This window comes from Crocodylus porosus, unplaced genomic scaffold (assembly GCF_001723895.1).
Source record: "Crocodylus porosus isolate Cpor-Errol unplaced genomic scaffold, CroPor_comp1, whole genome shotgun sequence".
Classification (NCBI taxonomy): domain Eukaryota; kingdom Metazoa; phylum Chordata; order Crocodylia; family Crocodylidae; genus Crocodylus; species Crocodylus porosus.
This window is the reverse complement of record NW_017728906.1, coordinates 73,676,820-73,700,879: the sequence shown is the minus strand read 5'-3', so window position 1 is coordinate 73,700,879 and position 24,060 is coordinate 73,676,820. Positions and strand designations below refer to the sequence as shown.

Sequence of the window (24,060 nt, the reverse complement as noted above, 5' to 3'; positions counted from 1 at the left end):
CCCCACACTGCCGGCGCATGTTCATCTTGGAGTCAATGATAACTCCAAGATCCTTTTCTGCCTCTGTACTGACAAGAAGGGAGTTCCCTGACCTGTAGATACGGCGCTGGTTGTTCCTCCCAGGTGCATCACTTTGCTGTCTCCATACATACATACATAGAGAGGGAGAGAGAGAGACAGAGAGAGCACTCCCAATTCTATTGGCTGTGCCTAGAGATAGGGCAATGCACAGCCAGGAAGAGTAGGTTTCTGAACCAGCCAGGGAAGAAGGGAGGTGGCCATTCTTTGGTGGCTATGCCCCTTGTTGCTGACTAGCTCAGGGACCCAGTGGCCCCACCCCTCATTGCTGATTGACCAAGGAGGTGGTGGTCCTGCCTCTCACCACTGATTGCCTGAGGGGGCCTGTGGTCCCCCCCTTATGAAGGGGCACCCTATATTCTGGGGATGCATCAGTGGGCACCCTACCAGAGCCGTGTCAGCTCTCACTTATGCTTGTGCCACTGGCTCCCATTCTGTGGTAAGCCAACTCCCAACCACACCATCTGTCTGGCAGTCCAGATATAAAGACTCCATAGGCTAGATCTGGCCACTGGCTGTATGTTCAACACCCATGTGGTACCCTGAAGATTTTTTCCATTTCACCATTTCCTATCTTTAATATGTAACCTACTTCAATTTAAGGTGGCATTTGCCTATATGCAGACAGACAGCAAAATTGTTCTCCATGTACCACTTAAAGCTAATAAATAGTGTTTAAGATCAATTAATGTTACACGCACACACGTTCCCTTTGTATACAGGCCTTGTACATCTGGTGAATTTCTCTTTGTTTAAATTAAGCAAACTTTTCTAGAGCTATATATGTTTACAGAGAAAATGTTGTAAATCTGAAGGTGCAAAGTACTGTAGAAACCTATCAAGGATACTAGAAAGATTACTGTAAGAGTCTGTTCAATAACCAATTGGAATTTGCAGCTGAGTATGTCTTCTTTTGTATTCGGCAGTAATATACCTCTGCAGTGTGAGGCTCAGGGAGGATTCTAGTCAGAAACATGAGATCCTGAGAGCTGAAAAAGGAGACTAAGGAAACTCTTGAGCTGACAACTATAATGATGTGCCCCAAATTTGTGCTCAGCAAATTAAGAAGTGATCCTTTTCCTAAAACTCCCTTACTGCAGTTTGGACTATATTTATGTCAGCAAGAAGACCTGCTCTTTCCATCTTCTGAAGTGAAAGGTTTATTATTCTTGGAATAAATCATGTCTTTTTATAAGGCAAAAGGATTATGAAACTCTTAGACCCTGGCCAAGCAATTGACTATGCAAGGCCACATCTGAAAGCCTGCATGGCACCCCAGTGAGTTTAATAAGGCTCTAAGCAGGTGAAGAAGTCATTTGCCAGAGTGGTGATTTAGTCTGGAAGCCTGCCACTGAAGTTACCTGTATAGCTGCAAACCAGTTGTAAATATGAATAAAATGTATATGTAAAAAGATGGATGCTTGTATGAGCTTGTGGCAAGGTGTGACCTAGGGGTGCCGTGAACTCCCCTAGTGCCCCCTACCTACCGTGCCAAATCGGTTTCAATGCACCCTCACTGTCTCGCCCACCATGTCTTTGATGTTAATTATTGGTAAAGGGAGGCTGCCTTTTTACCCCCTTTGGCACAGTGCCCTGCCTTTGATAATACTGTGCACTATAGCCTCTGGGGCTACGCATGGGTCCTACAGTCACCCGGGCCCTCACAGGTCCTTTGGCTTGTCTCAACTGTCTGCCTGCGCCCTCATGGGTGCTCCCTGGCCTCACCTCGTGATTCCCGCCCGCACTGGGGCCTCACACAATCAAGGCTCAGGTGGCCGTAGCCGTGCCTGGCCCCCAGACCCCTTTCTCGGGTCTTATGCCCCGCTGGGGCTTCTCACCGGGGCTCAGGTACCCATAGCCATGCCTGGCCCCCCCAGACCCCCTTCTCGGGTCCTGAGCCCTGCTGGGGCTTCTCGCCTGTGCCCGCACTGGGGCTTTTCCCCTCACAACACTGTCCACACTGGGGCCGGGGTTGATACACCCCAAAATGCAGCACCCTCTCCAGCGCCAGGAACCCCACACTCTACCGGGGAGCTCCTATGAGGCCTCCTCCAACCCCTACAGCCTCACCTGGTCCTCCAGTCTTACACAACTACAAAACAAAAAACTCATGCTTCTGTGTTACAACATAAATTCCAAGCCAACTGGCTAACCTTCATTCATATCCCTACCAGGGTTTCCTCCACCCAGTATCATCAAGCAGACGCTGCTCAAGCCATCAGGCTTCTCTGCGCTGCCCACTCCCAGCAGAGCTCCCTCTTCCTCAGCTGCCAGAGGGGAACTGAACTCCTAGCCTCCGCCTGGCTTGTTTATATAGGCCAGGCCCTGCCGCCTTCTGCTCAGCTGACCAAACTGTGGTTGCCCTGGCAACCGGCACCTGTCCCTCTTTCTAGGCACAGGGCATGGAAGTGTCCTGTGACAGAGCTGTAAAAGCTTTTATTTGTTCTCTTTTTAATTAGTAGATGTACTATGCTTTATCACAAATTATAACCTGTGATCTATATAAATAGATAGCACAGAAATATTTACCTTCTTAAAAGTACTTGAAAATAGGACATGGGAATTAAAGTCAAGGAATTCTGGATGGGAGTAGTTTAGGTAACCATTATGTTGTACAATTTTCATTAGTATACAGAAATACAATAGAACTGAAGACACAACATTTCTATACAGAAGCTACAGCATCTAATTAGCACTTAGGGGCTTCATCTCCATAAAAGTTTATACTAGTCTCTAGGTTCAGTGATTAAAACATGACCTCCCTTGCCCTATTGCAAATACTAAGCATATAGCTGCGATTACCACTTCATTATTTTTTATCATTTACTTGCATTTTCTTATACCATTTACTCTGGCTACTACAACTTTTAGAGAAATGTTGTCTAAAGATCATTACCAGTCTTGCCAGCTGACTCAAAAATCACTCTCTCAATACATAAAAGCTAAAATGTTACCTCAGGGCATGTGTAGACAAAACAAGGAGCATGTGTACACAACAAATTAAAGTGGGTTAAATGCTTTTGTACTGCTTTAATGGGTGTTAGTGTTTGCACACATCAGCGGCATATTACACATTAATTCCAGCTGCTGTACCACATTCAGCAGCATAATGTGCCTTAAAATAACTTTGGGGCGCAGCAAACTAAAACACCTCTGAGGAGCTTTAGTTTACTGCCCTACAGCCACGAAGCAAAGCACCAGGCTTCATGCAGCTCAGGGGCTGTGCAAGCATCCTGGCAGCACCCCGGGAAAGCAGGCTCCACCAAGGGGGGGGGGGAAAAGGCAGTGAGCCTGATCTCCATTCCCACCCCCAACCGAGCCTGCCTGCCTGCATGTGCTGTGTGGGGACCCCGTCTTTCCCTCCATGGATGTGGTGCCCCCCAGGACTGCCTGAGCCAGGTGCCTGTGGGTATGTGCTGCATGGGGGGGGGGGCACCACTGCCACAGAGGAAAGCACTCCCCGCTGCCCCCACAGCCCAGGGACTGCTCCGCCCACCGGCAGCTCAACCTCCCCTTCCCACTGCTGGAGAGGCAGGTAAGACGTGGAAGTACACAAAGGGGTTTACCCTGCCCTAAACTAAAGCAATGTTTTTAAAAACCCACCACTTAAATTTAGGGCCCCCGTTTCATCTACACATGCCCATACTGTCTAGCACATTTCTTTCCTCAATTGTAGTTTGAGTTCTTTTCAATGGGAGAATTATGTTAATTTTCCATAGTAAAAAACAAAACCAAAAAAAGTGAAAGCTAAAAGCTGGCATTGCACAAGGGCTGCCTTAAGTCTAAAAAAAGTTCCAGAACTACTGCTCTACAACCTTTTTTGCCTGCTTTATTTTAGTCAATTAACAATCATGAATCTGAACTATAGCCACTTGGGGGAAAGCTGGGACAAATTTAAAGATGGTTTTGGATTTATTCCTTTCATCTGAATTACCTAAATTTACATGTTTCAGATCATTAATACAGGTAAAGTGTTTTTTCAAAGACATGAATGACAATTAGATACCCAACCTCCACTGGCTTTCATTGCAAGTTAGCTAAATGGCAAAGAGCACCTTTAGACTTTACTTTTCAGGGAGCAAGGGTATGCATATAAATTACTATTAGGGAAAGACAGGAAGGGATTACAGTCTGCCATCTGTTCCTCAGCAACTGGCCATATGTGCATGGTCTTACACTCTGGTATATGAAAGCTATTGCAAGGTGGTTTACCCCCTATGGAAAAAGACTTAGGTATAACTTTGCTTTTCCATGCCTAATATAATTTGTTCCCTTTCAGATATCAGGCTATACACCTCACTTTTTCTGTATTCATATTTATGAAATAAAGTCAAATACTGGGAAAATGTTACAAGAATGGTCCCTGGCAAACCTACCTCATGTTACTATAAAATGCTTTAAAGATGTTCTGAGAAGTACCTTATGACCTATATGCTTAATTCTTTCTTGAAGTACTACTTCAGGTAGTTTCAAACCAAGACTAAGTAAAAATACTATAAATACTGGGTCCCAAGGGATTTTGCCTTTTTTACTCCAGTTTTGGAGCCATTATGTCAATCATTTGGAATTTCCAATGTCTTGGAAATTGCTTGCATTTTTTTTTTTTAAACTCTCAAGGAATAGGAACTTACACTACATAGTATGGCTAAAGTAACAATAAGAGATCAGCTTTGATTAGAATAAGCATGGATACAAAATTATTGGATAGGCTCATTTTCAAATAAAAGCTTTTTTTATTCTAGATCTAAATTGCAACAAATTGAAATAAACACGGTTCAGTGATGCAAAGTCAAAGGAGTTTTCAAAGCTGTTATTTTCTTCATCTGTTTTTTGTACTTCACATAATGGTACCCTTGGATCTCATAACTAAACTGTCATAATATGAGTTATTGCTTATTCACAACTTTATCATCATGCCAGAGATATTACTATTCCTTCTCCTTGAATTTAGGGCACAGTGATAATAGTAAATTGAAACTTTATTGTACTGCAGCTAATGTAATGATTACAGCAAAAGCCACATCTAGCTATATTTCACAAAGCATACAATGTGAGGAGTAAGACCTCTACTTCAAAGAAACAGTACTCTGATCATTTGTGAATGTCCTCCCCATTAAATGAGGAACCAAGCATATCCTTAACACAAAATAAACAAATACACAAATAAATAAATGAGATACCATAGATCTGAAAGTATTTTATGATGTTCTAGTTTATTTTTTTTTTAAATAGTCCATCATATAGATCATAGGAAAATAGGGCTACAAAGGACCTGATGAAGTTATCTAGTTCAGCCCCCTGCTCAAGACAGGATTATCCCCGGCTAAACTATCCCAGTCTAGTGTTTGTGTAACCTGCTCTTCAACATTTCCTGGGAAGGGGATTCCACATCTTCTGTAAGTAGCCTGTCATAATGCTTAACCACTGTCACAATCAGAAAATGCCCCCTAATCTCCAAACTAAATTTCCTCTTCTTCAGTTTGAGGCCATTGCTCCCAGTCCTGTCCACTACAGCCACAGACAAAAGGCCATCTCCATCATTTGAAGACTGTTATTAAATCACCAGTCAGTCATCTCTTCACTAAACTAAACAATATTATTTATTTCAGCCTTTCCTCACAAGTCTCATTTCCCAGGTCTCAATTTTTGTCACTCTCCACTAGATTCTTTACAACATGTGCGCATCTTTCTGGAGATGTAGGCCCCAAAACTAAACACGCTACTACAGGTGAGGCCTCAGTGCCACATAGGGCTGAAGTCCTTCCTTGCAGCACTGTTGCCTAGCCATTCATTTCCCCATCTGTATCTGTGCCTGAAATCATTCTGTCAAGTGAAGGACTTTTCACTTATCCTTGTTAAATATTATCTTATCGATTTTGGACTATTTCTGCCTAGCCATACACAGAGCTTGTCATCTTATCTTAGAAGGAAATCAGATTGGTCAGGGCATGACTTCCTCTTGGTGAATCCATCATGGCTGTTCCTGATCAACTTGTTTTCCTCTTGGTGCTTCAGAACTAAATTCCTTGAAAACCTGATAAATGATCTTTCCAGGTATCACGCTCAGAATGACTTCTCAGGAATTCCTGAGACCTTCTTCTTAGCCTGTTTTGAAGATGGGTACTATATTTGCCCGCGAGTCAAAAGCATGGGAAGCAAGTTTCTTCCCGTCACCTAAGAACAAAATCCAGGTCTCCTGAGTTCCAGCATAGTCTCCCACTCAACAGGCACTTGAACACTTTATAACAAACACTTATGAAATGCATACACTAATAATACAAGTGAAGCGTAGACAATTTGTCTGCCAAGTTATTAATAAAAAGAAAAACAGGTCTTGGTCTTGGAGCAGGAAAATAACATTGAAAGATCTGGTGGGGGGGGGAAGAAACAAACTACTGATCAAACACAGCTTCTAAATATCTGGCTGCCTCAGTATGGCTTTTGGAGCCTACTGTTGACATGAAAATTTCAAAATTATGGCCAAAACCTTTATGATACTGCATAGGCCTGAAATCTCAAAGTTTATGTGCTTACAGAGTTGGAATAGCTATGATTAAATTATCAGTAGAATATCTGGTTACAAATAGTCCCCCCACACCCCTGAGTCAAAGAATAATGCTAAATCTATGCTCATGGTGTATAAACAATACAAGTAGAACAATGAGTAAATTACTGCATTCTGTGGCTTAGTGTGCATCTGCATCGCAAATGAAGTAAGCATCTTCATGACCTGAGAATGTATGCTCTTAACATCAAAACATGAGTAACAAGGATTCAATGTGCATGTTAATATATATTTAAATATAAAAACTGAATTGCCACAAAGTATTTTTACCACCACAAACTACTTTTATCACTTACCACTGAGTTTCGTTTTTGAGAAACCTTCAGAATCCCTCTGTGGGAGGCAGCATGATGTCATTTTACTTGAAGCACAATTCTTTCCTGTTAGGAAGACATATATTATGCCTTTCAATAACACAAATGATACTCTTATATCAAAATACATATTGTGCTACTTTTTAAACCTTCTATTTTCCATAAGAAAGCATACAGCAAGAGGTACCAGTTACTGATCACTAATATTAATCTCCTTTTCATTATGCAGAAATACAAGTCACAGACTGTGAAGAAAGGATATCTGATATGTCACTGCTAAGTTTGGATTAAAAACAAAACAAAACAAAACACAATCTTATTAAATCAGACACACTGAACAAGGCAAACTTAAGGTTACCAGCATACAACTAATTGCATTATAACAAGTTTCAACAGTAGTTCATTACAGATATGTCTCTACCATAAGAATAGATTTTTCAAGTAATTTTAATTTATTCACAAGAAAGAATAATAATCTGCAAAGAAATCTCCATGCCACCTTTCTAAAAGTAGGTACTTTGTAATCGCTGAAAGCAAATACATACCACAGACATCATTTTAGAGCCAAAGAAATGCATGTAAAGTATTATTTATATTTAAAAATAATCATCTCACCTGCCACTTCTCACACTGCTAGAAAGTCTTTGACACTTGTCAAAATCCTACAATATTTTGAGGAGTTAGTGGAATGTCATGTAAGTTTTCTATATTAGTAAAATAAGAATCTTGTTTTACTAACATGACATTTGTAATCTCTATGTATAGGTAGTGTCAAGCTGTATTTAGCCTTATCACGTTATTTCTGTGGTATTTAATATATTAATTGTGGTATTTAATATAAACATAATTGAGATATTTTTATCTTTTAGCCAAGACTGTTTAGTAGGCTAGGGATTAATTTAATTTATTCACATTTGAAAGAAGTAACTACAGTAAAAGCCCCGTTTTCTGGCATGAGTGGGGAATGTGGGGGTGCCAGTAATCTAAAAATGCTGGTTAGCTGAGGCACCAGGGTTTCCAAATGGATGCAGAGGGGTGGGGGTGGCAACACTTGTAGAGTGGGGGGTGGTGGCAGTGACCACACAGAGTGGCAGCAGCACAGGGTGGTGGGTGGCAGTGGCTGCTGCTGCATGCAAGCTTCCCCCCTTCCCTTCTGCGTCCCACTGGCTGGCCAGAAATTCTGGTTAATAGAAATGTCAGTTAGTAAAATGCCAGATAACAGGATACTAATTTTTACTTTACTAAAAATCGGTATCTGACATGAGTTTGCTTACTCATCAACTAGGTCCTTGCAGATGTGATTCAAGGCACATGAGACAGGCCCTTCCACACAATGATGAATTTACAGTTTAAAAGGAGGGGGCTGTGGTTAAAATGACAGGTGGCTATTCAGAGCACACAGGGAAGGACATTTCTCACAGTAGGAAAATTAAGTGATACACAGTATCTGTTGGTTGTCTGAAAGGATGCACATATTGTCTTGGCCATAAATCATCGATCTTGTTTTTCTACGATAAAGAAACATCCCCAACTTTCAGGTTAAAAAAAAGCAACCTTAAATCCACATTTTCCATGATTAAAATTAATCTCTCTCTCCCTCTCCTTCATGAGAGACAGTCACTAAAAAAGTAACCCTAAATCCACATTTTTCGATCTTAAAATTGGGTATTTATTTATTTTATTTTTTAAAATCAGAGGGAAAAAAAGATCCATGGTCATAATGAGCATGGACATGTGAAAAACAAAAAACAAAACAGTGCTTTACTGGAAGAGGAAGCATGTTTAGTTTGACCTGGCTCCCTATCATTTTATGGGTCAGGTGCTTCAGTGGGGCTTTTTGGTGCTTTTACCTAATAGCTGATTGAATCAGCTATTAGATAAAAGTGCCCAAGAGACCCATCTATACAGATGTTGGGTGAGCTGGGTTAAATTAATGTGATGCCTCTTCTGAGCACAAGCTGTGCTTGATGCAGGAGCGTGCCAAGATGAAAGTAAAGCACTGTTTTGTTTTTCATCTCTGTAAGCAGCCAATCAGACCATTTGATAAATACTTCCAGTGTGGTAAACACATTAGAGGGCAGAAAGTTGTATACATAGTATGTGCTCCACAAGAATCCAATGGATATGGTATGTCAGTAGTCTGATAAGAAACTGTACTATATCTGTACCTAGAGAGCACATGCTTCTCTTTAGTTTTCCTGGGCATAGGAAATGACTTTAGGCCATCAGCCAGTAGACTGTGCAGGGGATCATGAAGGTCAGAAGAAGGAGCTGAGCAGGAGTTGCATTCTTAGGTTTAAGATGCAGGGTAAGATCAGATTATTGTTCTGATATTTCCTTTTGTTTGTTTATTCATAAGTCTCTGTCTGTATCTCAACATATGGTTACTGGTTTCTTCTGTTTGCTTTTGTTTTTGTAATACATCTTTTTGCTACCTTTTATTAAAATATATATATAGTCACTGCTTTCTGTTTTCAGAGTATTTGACCACACATTCCAAGGAAGAGGAATCTGTTATTTCTGAGTGTCTGACCAGACAAAGGCATGTATTTTCAACTGGCAAAATCCCCTTTGCCAAGAGCTGACAAAACCTGGGTAGGCACATAAAGCTAAAGAACTATAGGTTAGGGAATGACTTCAGAACATCTCAGTCTGCTCTCAGTGATCAAGGGATACTAGTGCCTCCAGATTCTGGAAGGAGGGGGGGCCCTAGCCACTGATTGCAGACCAGGGTGGTCCTCCAGTGGCTGAACGCTGAGCCTGGAACAACCAGCAACAAAACTGGAAGAGCCAATGGCACTTCCACCAGCACTTCCAGTTTCACCGCTGGTGCTTCTCTCTGTGCTCCCACTTCCAGGGGCTAATCTCATTGGGGAGGGGGAGGGGGGGAGGACATGCCGCTTCATGCATCACCAATGTCTGAGAGGTCTCTCCCTCATTTAAAAAAAAAACAACAAAAACCGTCTCATGCCATTAATTCTTCTCTACTAGAAATGCTTTGATAATATAAATTATTGGCTCATAGGGGAGTAGGGCTGAAAAGGACCTCACAGGTCATCTAGACCAGCCACCCACTCAAGGCAATTTGCATTCTGCTATGAAAAAGATATACAAAAATGTTAATGCTTTCCCTCCTGTTCTGACCATATCTACTTTTCTTTTTTTCAATATCTATGGGATCTCTCTTTTCCCCTTGCTCTCCAGTGCCCAAGCCAATTGAATTTATATTTCTCTTCTCAGTTATATTAATTTTGCATGTATGTAATTAGGCCATTGACTTAAACAGAAACATATGTATTACGTGTGCTTTTCTGCATTTTTTAGAACTCAGAGAACTTGCAAAACAGTAATAGCTTACATTGTCTCTACTCTTATTATCACCGAGCTAAAAATCAGTAAAAACAAGGATTTTTTTTAGATGAATAGAATTTTAAAATACATTAATAGGCTGAAGGTGAGGCAACCTTGCATTCCTGCTATCTCTCTAATAATATCAAAGGAAAACCAAGTATATAAGAAATCAGTTCAGATACATTGTTAACCACAGTACAGTTTTTACTAATGCAGTAGAAACATTTCTGCAATGTGAGAACAATTATATGCTATAAAAATATACTGCTTTCAAAAAAATCACTTATTTCTAAAAATCCAACTAACAATCCTTGTCACAGGGAGCAGGCATGAGTTGGATGGCTGATGCGGAAAGGATCATCTATCCAGTACATGTTTAAATAAAAATACAACCCCTACCCCACATAAAAAACTTCTTGACTCCTATCAGTGAAGGCCCCAAGGATGATTATATCTATCCATCTATCTATATATTAGCGGTGTTTCATTTTAATCATGGAAAGATGTGGATTTTGGGTTACTTTTTTAAAACCAAAAATTGGGGATTTTTTTTTTAAATCAGGGAAAACCAGGATCCCTGATGATTGTAAATATAATAGATCATAACAATTACTAAAATTATACAGGCTGCTTCTGAAAATGTTATTGTGTGTTTTTATTTCTTATTCTCAAGATTTGTGCCACTGGCTACAGTGGACTCATTCAGGTAAGTGATACTCAGTGCAAAGAGCTTCAGAACATGGCCTAATTTAAGTACTAGGAAGGAGACTACCTATGGATACTGAAAGTAGTTACCATTAGACAGATAAGTATCTGAATAAACTATATTTATGAAATCTGGAACAAAATGTGCTTACTTGTTCACTAAAAAGTAAGTGCAAGTTAAACTGCAAAAACGTCCATGAATTATTATTGTGCACTTTGCGGGCAAGCCTGATTTTATAGTTATTTGTTCATACAGACCCACCAAGAAATCAGATGCTGAAGATTAGGGCAAGTTTTATTCCAAGCTATGGTAATGTCTTAAACCTCTCCATATGTTAGCTTCACTTTTTCTGGAGATTTCAATGTTCACATGGGTTCTGACAGCCATTCCAACTCTCCAAGAGTAGTAGGTGATTAAACCTAGGACATAAGAAATAAGGAAGTAAGGAATGGCTGGACAATGAAAATCCATTAAGTCCCACCTTCCCCCTTTAACTTTTCATTTTAATCTCATATTCCTCTTCTTAGTGAAACAATTTGCACTGGGATAAATTAAGCCTTGGTATCTTTTTATTACATTAAATATTCTAATAAAACATTAAAATGTCCTTCCTTATAAACTGAAATGTCTCAGTTACATTTTTATCCTGCCACAGAAATAGTGGTCAGTATTGAACAAAATAGGAAATCTAATGAATGAATTCTATAATTTAAAACAAATTATTTTTTCCTTGTTTTGAATCTTCCCAATATGTTTGCCTGTACCACAGAAATCAATTTTAGCCATAATAATGGGTGAGGACTTAAAAGGATTTTCTTTTAATATATTCTTACCAATTCTTTGTTTGATAAGCATGTTTAAATTATCTGTGGACCCTCCTCTTTTTAGTATATTTCATATTTAACGTTTATTTATAGTATGATACATATTTCATGAATTATCCCATTTACTTAAAATTATCCAATCCCCCTGGTTTAATTATATTTGCATTATTAAATAGATCTTTAGACTATCAGACAACTTGGATATCCAGCAATTGATATCAATTTCTGGTAGCTGTAATCAGTGAAACTTGACAATATATACATGTAGGCAAGTAAAACTGATGTGCAAACCTGCATTCAGAACCAATTTTTAGCCATAAACAACTAACAGTGATTTTTATGCAAAACAGACTGATGTTCTAACATTAACAAGCTGTCATTAGATGTTAACAATTTAATAGCCATATAGTCTCTTCTTCTGTGAGGCTGCTTGCTGTCCCACAAACTGTTCTAGTGCATTCTCTCTTATTTCTACCAATTATCTCAGATGTTGGAATATTAAAATATCATCCTTTAAAAAAAACCCAAGTATGAAGTATTGTCAAGCATACGTTGTATATCCTTTGCTTCAACGGTCATTCCAGTTTTGAATTAGGCTTTATGGGGCTGTTTTCAAATCTTCCATATGCAGAATGCCAACTGATGCTCCATAAAAGGGGGTTAGCAAATTAGCAATGTTTCAGAATGATAATTTTTAATTTACAGATTTAGATTTAATAGAATATTGGTATTAAAAACAAGTTATACAAGTATGACTTTTCTCTGTGGATGACAGGACTAAGAGCAATGGCCTTAGACTGTAACAGAGGAAAGTTATTTTAAGCATTAGAACTGGTTACTTAGAGAAGTTTTAGAATCTCTATCCCCAGATATTTTCTACAGCAGGTTAGACAAACACTTGGCTGGGATAGTTTAGTCAGAGTTGATCTTGCCGTAAGCAGGAGGCTAGGCTAGATGACCTGGTGGGGTCCCTTCCAGCTTTACCAGGTTCCTATGATATTCCTTTACTCAGTCTAGACAAACCCTTATAAATTACTGCCTTTGGAATTATATCCTTCTTTTTGCCTTTGAAGTTTTGCAGAATCAATCTTCTTTAATAAAACCAGAAAAAATACACTACAACAACTTTATAAGCTTTGTATGTACCTATCTATTTTCAGTCAACTAGTCTATTTTCAATGACCACTGGGATATTTTCACTTTCATTTTAAGGTTTTTGGCTTCGAACTACAAAACCTTGAATGGCCTGAGGGTGCTTTTCAGTCTGTGTCATGCTGTTACACCTAAGTTGGAGCAAAGGTCCTTCAAGACTCTCCTTCTCCCCTCAAGGAGGCTGCTGGCAGAGCATTTGTGTAGGACTCATCTCTCTTCAAATGCTGTTTTGCAAGGCTTAGAAAAGTCTGAAACTGCTGACCTTTTGTGTAGATAGTTGAGCAGCCACTGGCATATGCCTGAAGAAGTGGGAAAGCATGATGGGAGGTTTCAAACTGTATTGATCACAGCTGTTCACGTCTAGTGATTAAATGAGGTGTAGTCAGGTAAGAGTGTTGCTGTATTGGTCAATTTTTATCTTATATCTCCTGGCCTTGAATTTTTGTTTGTTTGTTTTTCGATAAATGTCAGTGGATTTTATTCATCCTTGGGGATCTTGGTTTTCTTCCATTAAAAAACCCCCCAATGTTCAGGTTAAAAAAAGTAACCCAAAATCCACATTTTGATCAAAATGAAATACCACTGTATGTATTACTGGAATTTCATTTTGACTATGGGAAGTCAAAATGAAACTCCAGTAATACATACAGTGGTGTTTCATTTTGATCAAAATGTTGATTTTGGGTTACTTTTTTAACTTAAACATTGGGTTTCGTTTTGTTTTTTTTAATCAGAGAAATAGGATCCCTGCTTATCCTTTAGCATGAAGTTTTAGAAAGGCTATATTATAAAAGGATACAACATACAGTAAATAATATATAATAATCTCATGGTTGTACATCCTCCTTTCTCCATTCAACACAAAAATCATCTGTCCTTTGCTGTCACTTATGACCTTATATTATTTTAAAAGCTTAGCTCTACACTCAGGGGTCCTCGTGGCAATGAGGTTCTACTTCAAACCACTCCCTGAGGCACAGATGATGTCTGCTTCTCCAGTAGTTGCCTTAACTTTCTTAGACTCAAGGCAACCCTCCTTAGACTCAAGACACCATGCAGAAAATACCAGCTCTTAGCTTGAACTCCTTTTTAACTATGGAGAAATAACAGGGCAATTCTTTAGTTGCAAAGAACTCAGCAAGGCCATAGCAGGTCAGAAAGTTTTGGACACCATGAATTCCTGTTTGAAATCCCTGGTTTATCTTGTGAATTACAATGCAAGGGAAGTTTAAGTTAGATATTAGGAAGAACTCTGTCACTAGGAGGGTAGTAAAGCGCTGAAACGTTACCCAGAGTGGCTGTTGAATCTCCATCCTTGGAGATTTTTAAGAGCTGGCTAGACTCTTGGCTGGAATTATATAGTCTGGGACAGTCCCGTTTTAAGCAGCAGGTTGAACTATATATGACATCCTGAGGTCCGTTCCAACCTTGATTTTCTATGATTCTATGCTAATAATGTCTAGCAATGTGCAGCAACCTTAAGTGATCCTGCAGCACCTCAGTATGCTGTGACAACCTAGTTAAGGATCACTGAACTACAGCACAATTTACATCTCTCAAGTTTGTAAATGAATAACTAATATTATTTGATAAACATTCTGCAATTTAGCATTAATCTTAATCCTCCTCTTAACCATCATTTGTTCATCTTGCTTTGAGAGCCATGCCAATGTGACATTTTAGCCACATTGACCTCTTCTGTCCATTAACAGTACTTCTTTAGACTTAATCTGCATGCATTTCAATTGCTATCTTTCTTAAATAGTGTACTCTCTCTGCAGAGTGTTTATAGAAAGTGACTTACAAGAGTTGTGAGAGACAGTGCAGACATCTGAAATTGATGTTAGTTTGAGAAAAAAAATGACTTTATGTTATCAGAGTTCTGACAAATGATTTCTCACGTACAGCAGAATTCTAATTAAAAATGTTTAGGGCGTCTTGCTTCAAAGAATCCTTTCCTACAGTGAAAAACATTTTTCTCCTCTATTACTTCCCCTCATGCATATGTTGGATCTGATGGCATTAAAATCACCATCTTTTTCTTGAAATTGCTCCATTTCAGTTTACTTATCATATTTGGCTCATTTCCTAGGATTAGCTCAACAATAGCCTCAGACTTCGTAGGCAGCATGACAAACACAATGCAAAAACAATCTAGACACATGTTCTATCACTATTTTTACATAGCTATTCAAGTAATTACCTGAAGAATAAGATTCTACAAAAATTAAAGTTCTGGCTTTCTGGCGTGTTTTTCTTTGTTAAAGGGCATTTCCTGACCTAATGTTACCAGCTGCCCTGGAGGTCTCTAATGATCCATAGAAAGATCCAGAAAAAAAACCCCCAAGTACACTTGTGTGTTATTTTAAAAAATAGTTATTTTAACTTTAACTGTTAAAAATAACAGTTCCCATCAAAAAATCAATGGAATAGCTTTAATACCAACTTCAGTCTGAGTTGGACCCAATCAATAAATACACTGACCAAAATATCCAACTTGTATAATTCGTAAACCCTGCCCAAAGTATCTACAAAATCAATAACAATATTTATATAAATTTTCCAATTAGCAGAGACATAGTGTAGTGGCAGAGTAAGAGTGGGAGAGAGGGTGCATTACTGAAACTCATGATTCAAGACTTCTAACCTCTAAACTTATGCCAGGAGCCAATCCCAGTCAAACCAACTGGAAACAGATACTTGATTGTTCCATATTAGAAATTAGTGGTAGCTGAATGTGAAAGGTAGTCACATAACTCTCTTGAAGGCAATGCTATAGGTCAGGTACACTTGACCATACTAGCCTGATCTTTACCACAAGCCAGGGGTGCTCAACCTCAGGCTTGTGGACCAAAGGCACCCTGTGGAGCCGTTACATCTGGCCCACAGGGCTCCTCACAGGTCCAGAAGTTTGATGATGGGATAATGGTGGCCCTTAAAATGCCCACCCTTCTGTCTGCCAAGTTCCCAAACCCTTAAACCTTGCAAAGGCAGTCAGAGTCAGGCCATGGGCCAGGCCACACCCCCTCTCCCTACTTCTGAATAGGGGCCAGCCCACCCCCCCACCCATGGGGCTGAGACAAAGCCAGACCATACCTCCCTTCTGCCCATCAGGGCTGAGTCAAGCACCTTTCCTTAGCAGGGCTGCACTGGGGCCATCTACTCTTCACCCTACCTACCACATCTGCCCTGGGCACCAGATCAGGACCACAGGCTGAAGCTGGCCCCCAGATGGACTGGGCATTGCCGATTCAGTCCACCAGGGAAAAAAGGTTGAGCACCACTGCCTTAAGCTCAAGTGGGCCAAGATGGATTGTCCTCATTCTTAATCAGAAGTTGTGCTCACATTATTTTGCTCAATAATAATATACACGGGTATTTGATATCACTCATTTTTCAAAATTAACTTTGCTTCTATCATTCCATTAATTTTGCTCTTATCTTCTGAATTTCTGAATTCTTAAAACACTGAGAGAAGTTGTTATGCATGTTGTTTACATTAATATATCAGATCATGGACTGAAACCTCAGCTGCATTTTGTGATGCTCTTGCAGCATAAACCAGCCTGAAGCCAACCAAAGCAGTCACTGAATAATCCTCTTCAAGTTGTGTTAATTGTCTGCTGCCACACCGTTTTCATATTTCAGAAGGAGAAGCAAGCAAGAGGTAGGTTTCACAGCTGGAAGCAGGCAGGGTGCATAACCCATGCCAGTTGGGAAAGCAGCAGAGGGATGCACATGAAATCCACCTGTGCCTTCTCATTAATAATAGAAAGTGAAACCACAAATAGCCAGGTACAAACATGAGCCAGTTTGGGCAAAATCATACAGTATTCAGAACAAAAGGAAAAATAGTGCAGACTAAGCTGTCAGAGATGTTCTCAGAAATATGATTTTACTTCCACATCAGGAATAGCAGACCTTGGGCAAAATTCTGTTATTCCTTGTGCTCCTAAATAGCACTTTTCCATCTGTGGAAGTGGGATTTTGAACACTTACATCTAGCTATGATTCTGAAACTCCAGCACTGTGAGTATGTAAGTGTGCATATCTGTTGAGTATGCATAATAGACTATGCACCAGCTGGGTAGGCATGTGCTTACTTACACATGTATCTGAGCATTAAATCCCAGAAAAAAAAAATAAGGAAAAAAGTCCAATGCAGAAGGCTTACGCAGCTAGATGAGCACTTTGGACACTTGCCCAAGGAACCAGGAAATAGGTTTTTAGCCCCCTTTCCTAGCAGGGTTTTGAACATATTTCTCTCTGATATTCTAACACAGACTAACCACATCACCAGAGGTGAGGCTCTGCCTAATGCCCTCTCTGGCACTCCTTTTGAAGCCAAGTCATTGTCCCATATATCCACACTTTGGATAAAATGAATGGAATATACTGTCATTGGGAAGTTTCCATCCACAGAGCAACCCGTGGTCCCAAGGCCTAATACTTAACTCATTTAACTATTTACACCTTATTTACAAAACAAGAGTAATAGGAAAGGTTATTTACAAGTGAACTTAAATGGCAAAACAAACCAGAATGCAGTAGTCAACCCTTGACTCGAGAACCACAGGTAGATCAACTGGCAGCCTTCAGCCACTGCTGAGATGCCACAGAAAGGAAGCAGGGTGCTCGTTTCCAGCAGCTCCAACAGACTTCCCAATAACTGACACACTGCAATAGTGTAAGCTCTCCTGGTCTGCAGCAGTCAAATTGTATCAAACCCCAACCCCCCACAAAAAGGCTGAAGGGTGACCCTCTGTGGCAACCAAAAAGGCAAGTGACAAGCAACAGAGTAGGTTCCTGCAGCAATCGGCATGACCCAAGCACAAAGCTCAGGGACTCCATCTGATGACAAATCAGCTGCAAAATAAGGGACAGGACCGAGTCCCCTGAGGCAGTCAGGGGCAGAGGGTCAGCAGCACAGACAGCTCCCAGGGGTCGCTGCTCTAAACCCCAGCTCCAGATGAATAGCTGGGCACCCCACATGCCTCGCAGCTCACCAATCCCGCTCTAAGCGCCGGCCTGCGCCCCGAGCTCCTGGGGACTCTCATCCTGGTGCTATGCCACTCCTCAGGATCTCGGTGCCTTGCCTGCTGCTGTCCCGCTTCCCCGGAGAAGGTAAGGGGTTTCAACTCACCATCCCAGCTCCAGATGAGGATGCCGCCTATGCTCCTGCTCACTGCTTCTTCTCCGCAGTGCAGTGGGGGGCCAACTGCCACTCCTAGCCTCCAGGACACCGAACACATCCAGCACACTGCAGTGGGGCCTTGGGGAACCAGCCGTCTGCCCCAAGCCCTGGCCGCTGCTCCCTTTCCACTGCAGAGCTATAGGCATGGCTGACTGCCGCTGCCTTCTTCTCCCAGGGCCTTCGAGGCTCTTCAGAGGGGTCTCTCTGCTCCCTCTGCTGGGTCAGCTCACCCCAGCTCTTCTTAGGCCTCCTGCATCACTTCCAGGGGTCACTGTCAGCAGCCCCCCTGCCAGTTCGGCCCCTCTGGCAGTCCCTTCCTAGCTTGCAAACCAGCCCACTAGAGCTCAGAGTGGCTGGCCCACAACCCCGGCCATCCCCCTTCCATGCAAATGAAGGGATTGAAAACCCCTTCTTTCAATTGGCTTCTCCTTTTCCACAGGGCAGGGTTCCCCTGCTCTACCCTTGGGCTCACTCAGAGTTCACCGGCACTGTTTCTAGCCCAGGGTAAGTATCTCAAACCAAACCAATCTGGTGAGCCCACATTGGCAGTTTGTTACACCGGGTATATCTACACATGAAATTAAGGTTAATAAATAAACTCTGGCATGCCATATCTTGCCAGAGTTTACTGCTCCTAGGTGCTGCATCTTCATGTGCACCTGGGACCACAACATGTTGAGGCAGGGTAGAGCAGCTCTGGCTGGCAGGGGATACAGGGGACAGAGCTTCTCCAGTCTCACTCAACATGCTGTGGTGGGGCTAGCTAGGGCAAAAGGATGCACCAGGGCAGGGCTAGCCAGCAGGAAGCCCATCACAGAAGCACCTTCATGCCCCAGCCAGCAGCCCCATCAGAATCTACATGTGCACTGCTGCTTACTAAAAACACCATCACAGAATGGGACTTGTATTTACACATACTAACCTATGGCAGAGTTAGTTTCCTGCAGCCGTATAGGGCTGCACGTATAGACACTGAGAGTTTACTGTGGAACATTTAGGCAACTCTGTAGTAAACATCTCATGTAGATGTGCCCACTGAGCAGCACTATACTTCAAAATGATTTGTTTAACGTCAAAAGGGACAATTCAGGAATTAAGGTCTTGGAAAACAAAATTTAAAAAGGTATTAGAATCTAACACTAAGTCAAACAGCTAATTTAAAGTTATCAGTGTACTTCTGCAGCAGTATGTAAATAATGCACTACATTTATTATTTATGCCTCTAACAAGACAGAATGTTTCAGATATCTTGGGCATTTTTACACATGTTCCTGGAGGCACAGGGGGCACTTTAATTAGTGAGCTGTGCCAATTAAAAATGTGTCCGAGTATCACATGTACCAGCTTCCCCCATGCTGAAAAATGTCAGTGGGGCCCTTTGAAGTAAAGCTCAAATGAATTTTAGTTCAAAGCACCCCACCACCTTTTTTCAGTGGGGAGATGACAATACATGTGATGCCAGAGTCTGCTGGAGCCCATTTATTTCCATGCTCCAGCAGACTCGATTAATTGAGTCTGCTCCAACGAGCTGGATTTCTAGGGTGTTGGAGCCGGCTCCCTGCCTGTCTGTAGAAACCCATAGTTACAGCTCTAGTTGGATGGATAGGAGCCCTAGTTTGACTTAGGCTGAAGATCATCCACAGTTGTAAATAGGTAGGTAGCAAGACATAATGTGGCCGGACAAAGGTTGCCAGACATAAATTCACATCGAATACTTTCATGCCACTGTCTAAAGAAGCTGTTTTGCTCCAATCTTACTAACCCAGTAGGCCTTCTAGGCCTCTAAGCAGACCATGACTAATTGATGTTCATCTCCCTTGACAAGTTTTATGTTATTTTTTCCTGAGGTACAACATACCCTATATCTTGCAATACCTACTGCATGCAAACTGCATTTACCATGATTATTTTTACAAGAAAACTGTGCTTGTAGCATTACCTCCTATGCAATAAAAGTGTCAAAAGTTAAAATGAAAGTGATACCAAGACTGAAGATAGTGAAAAGTGTTAAAATAAAGCTGTCAAACTTTTCCCCAAGTATTAAAAAAGCTATACCACATTTCATTAAAAAACCAGAAACAAAACATTGGACCAAGCGCTAACAAATACCCCATGAAGCCCCTAAGCTCAATTTGATTTTTATTTAGATATTACAGATAGGACCCTTCAGCAACTGAATGTTGATATTCTTATCTCAGGTGACTCAAAAGTCATTTTGTGGTTCAGAATGATAATCTGAATTTTTTTTAATGAGAATACTAAAATATTTAAGCTTCAGAAAAGGCTGAATTATACATTTTTGGAAAATTAAAGGAAACAATGGTCATGCCCAGCAGACCAGGGCAGGAGGCTGGGGAACAGAACTTCCCCACTGAGCTCCCCCAAGCTGGGGTCTACACAGCCCCCCTCTGAAGCCCTACTCCAAAGCTTCCCCCCGCCACCGCTTGATAGCCTGGTTCTGCCCCATTACCAGCCTCCTGTCTCTCAGCCATGGGTGGGCAATGTAGGGGGGAGAATGGATCCGTGCTCTAGCCCAGTCCCTCACTCGCCCCCTTGGGTCAGAGTGAGGGTCAATCCCCACCCACTGCCCTCCATGGCTGAGAGGTGGGGGCCTGGGGCATTTACAGGTAGGGCTGGGAAATTCTCAGAGCTGGGAAGTGTGCAGCAGCACCCTCCCATCTTCTTGTCTTAGTCAGTGTAGACATCTTTCCGTCTTGGCCAAGAGACGACTGAATATTTGTTCTGTTCGTTACCGGTCCAATTTATGCAGCTTAGTAAAACCTGTGTAAATTGGATCAATTCTGCCTTGGGCTTTTGACAGTCTGTACTTAGCTGAAGATACAAGCTAAGAACCACAAGCCAACTCTCTTCTCTAAAATATGTATATTCCCCACTGAACTCTTCCTCTTCTTGAAGGAGAGGGAAGAGGTAAGAGAGAGGGTGGATCTGCTACTGATTTTAACTCCTTTGCTATGGCATCCTTCAATTCTGAGAAGAATTCACCTTTCTTTGTATATACTTTTAACAGCAAATGTTACCTTCACATGCCCGACACCTAACTATACCTCAGTATGACATGCTTTTATAACTGTTTGGATTTCATTGCCAAAGGGCATACAAGACTAAGAAAAAAAGCAAGTGAAGGAGTAACCTGCTCTCTTCAGCAATGGGAAGGGAAGAACTATTATCCTTGGCTACAAGCACTGGAGCAGGCCTCAGAACATGTCTGTGCTTTCAGAACCAAATAAGAAAAGATAGGTGGGAGTATCTAAACTTGTGAGAAAGGATTGGAATCTCAGGAAAAGCCCTAGCCCAGACCAAAAACAAAGAAGGAAAGCCTGCAGAACATCTTAAAATAATGCCAATAAAGAGGCAGTTCTGCATAGAAAATAGGCTACCAAACCAAAAACAGAACAACTGCAGCAAGGAAGTCCAGATCCACTCAAACAAAAATGTCTCTGCAGGGTGGAGATCAGAGAGAAGGAATCAAGCTAAGAGTTATAGGTGTAGCTGGGAGAGAGGGATCCTGTAAAAGATTGAGGGTGGGAAAGGTTGTTTTAATTTAGTTTAGTTTTGTTTTTCCCCAAAGGCCAATGGAGCTAGTTTTTTTATAGGCCCACAAAATATTGTTTTTTCCAAGTAAAGATATTAGTAAAATTGTGATTAATATCATTTTCATTTTCATCATAGTGGATAAATCAGAGGACAACTGCAGATCACAAGAACATGTATGAAAAACTAAATATATGACCAGGGATGGTGGTTTGCGCCGATTTAAAAAAATAAAAATAAAAAAAATCCCCAATTTTCAGTTAAAAAAAAAAAAGAGTAACCCTGAACCTACCTTTTTCCATGATTTAAATGAAACACCACTAATATATATATACACATATGCATACACACACTAATCGTGTTTCATTTAAACCACAAAAACAATGTAGATTTGGGGTTACATTTTTTTAAACCAAAAATTAGGGATTTTTTTTTTTTTAAATCAGAGAAAACCAGGTTCCCTGTATATCACAGAATTTATTCGTTAAGAAATCTGTGCCCTGCCAGTAAAGGGAAACATTTCAGTGTAACAAGTTTCAAATAAGCTGAAAAAGAAATAGAAAATAGAAAAACTCCAGTTGATTAAAGAGCTATAATTTACTGAGGTCACAGAGAAATCAGGATCACCTGGTTTAAGCCCAAGATTTTAATATGGGCAACAGAAATACTGATAATTCAGACAAGGAGGGTTCAACAGGTTTCATAGTTGGTAGAGTCAAAAGGGACCTAAGTAGATCATCAAATCCAACCCCCTGCCCTGGCAGGAAAGAGTACTGGGGTCAAATGACCCCAGGAAGGTGTACATCGAGCCTCCTCTTAAAAGCCCCCTGGGTAGGAGCCAGCACCACTTCTCTTGGAAGTTGGTTCCAGATCCTAGCTGACCTGACATTGAAAAAGCATCTCCTGATGTCCAGCCTGAATCTACCCTCTGCCAGCTTGTGACCATTATTTCTAGTCACTTCTGGTAGCGCTCGGGGGAACAGGGACTCCCCCAGTGCCTTCTGGTCCCCCCTGACTAGTTTGTAAATGGCCACTAGGTCCCCCTTCTCTTATGCAAGCTGAACAGGTTCAGGTCCTGTAGCCTGTCCTTGTAGGGCCTGCCCTGTTGCCCCCTGATCATGCAAGTGGCCATCCTCTGGACACTCTCCATGTTGTCCACATCCTTCTTGAAGTGCAGCGCCCAGAACTGGACACAGTACTCCAGCTGCGGCCTGACCAGTACCGCATAGAGGGGGAGGATCACCTCCTTGGACCTACTTGAGATGCATGATAAGGTATGGTCGGCCTTCCTGACCGCATCCCCACATTCAGCCCATGTTCATCTTGGCATCAGTAATGACTCCAAGATCCTTCTCTGCCTCTAAACTGATGAGAAGGGAGTTCCTCAGCCTGTAGGTATGGTGCTCGTTCTTCCTCCCCAGGTGCATCATGTTGCACATGTCAGTGTTGAAACCCATCCTGTTCTCATCCACCCACCCCAGTAACCTGTCCAGGTCCAATTGCAACTTATTCCTCCCTTCTAGTGTGCCCACTTCCCGCCCCCATCTTAGTATCATCTGCAAATTTGAACAGGGTGTTTTTTATCCCTCAAAGTCACTGATGAAGATGTTGAACAGTGCAGGCCTGAGGACCGTGCCCTGTGGAACCCGACTGCCCACATCCCTCCAGGTCGAGTAAGACCTGTCCACCACCACCCTCTGGATGCGGCCCTCCAGCCAGTTAGTGACCCATTTGACTGTATAGGTGTCGACGTTACAGTCCCCTAGTTTTTTAATGAGAATGGGGTGAGAGACAGTGTCGAAGGCCTTCCTAAAGTCCAGAAAGACTACGTCCACTGCTACCGCTGCATCTAAGGATTTTGTGACCTGGTCATAGAAAGCCACCAGGTTGGTCTGACAGGACCCGCCTCTAATAAACCCATGTTGGTTGCCCCTAAGCATAATCTCCCATGCTGGCCCCTCGCAGACATGCGCCAGGATAATTCTCTCAAAAAGCTTACCCGGGATCGAGGTAAGACTAACTAGCCTATAGTTCCCTGGGTCCTCCTTCCTCCCTTTTTTCAAAATGGGAACCCCATTGGCCCTTTACCAGTCCTCTGGCACCACACCAGAGCACCACGAGTGCTCATAAAGCTGTGCCAGGGGTCCCGCAATGACTTCTGCTAATTCCCTCAGCACTCTGGGGTGGAGATTGTCAGGACCAGCTGATTTAACAGCATCCAGTCCTCCCATAAATTCCCTGACTAGGTCCTCACTGACCCTAGGCCTGGGTGCACCTCCCCTGGGGCCAATGGGAATCCCATGGGGGGGGTGGTGACCGGTCCC

The 24,060-nt window shown here is 41.7% G+C and overlaps 1 protein-coding gene across 5 annotated transcripts in view; it reads right to left on the bottom strand.

Annotated features, from left to right (window-relative positions):
- The window catches only part of NLGN4X (neuroligin 4, X-linked), a 284,512-nt gene that overhangs the window by 229,901 nt on the left and 30,551 nt on the right, over positions 1-24,060 (bottom strand). For 2 of the 5 annotated variants that reach the window (XM_019529359.1, XM_019529365.1), the window contains exons 2-3: positions 11,272-11,433; positions 6,940-7,023 (exon numbers count right to left, since the gene is read on the bottom strand). The exons of 1 other annotated variant lie outside the window; for it this stretch is intronic. The gene's annotated coding sequence lies outside the window, so the exon portion shown is untranslated. The remainder of the gene's footprint in view (positions 1-6,939; positions 7,024-11,271; positions 11,434-24,060) is intronic. 2 more of the 5 variants (XM_019529363.1, XM_019529362.1) reach the window with 2 other exon arrangements.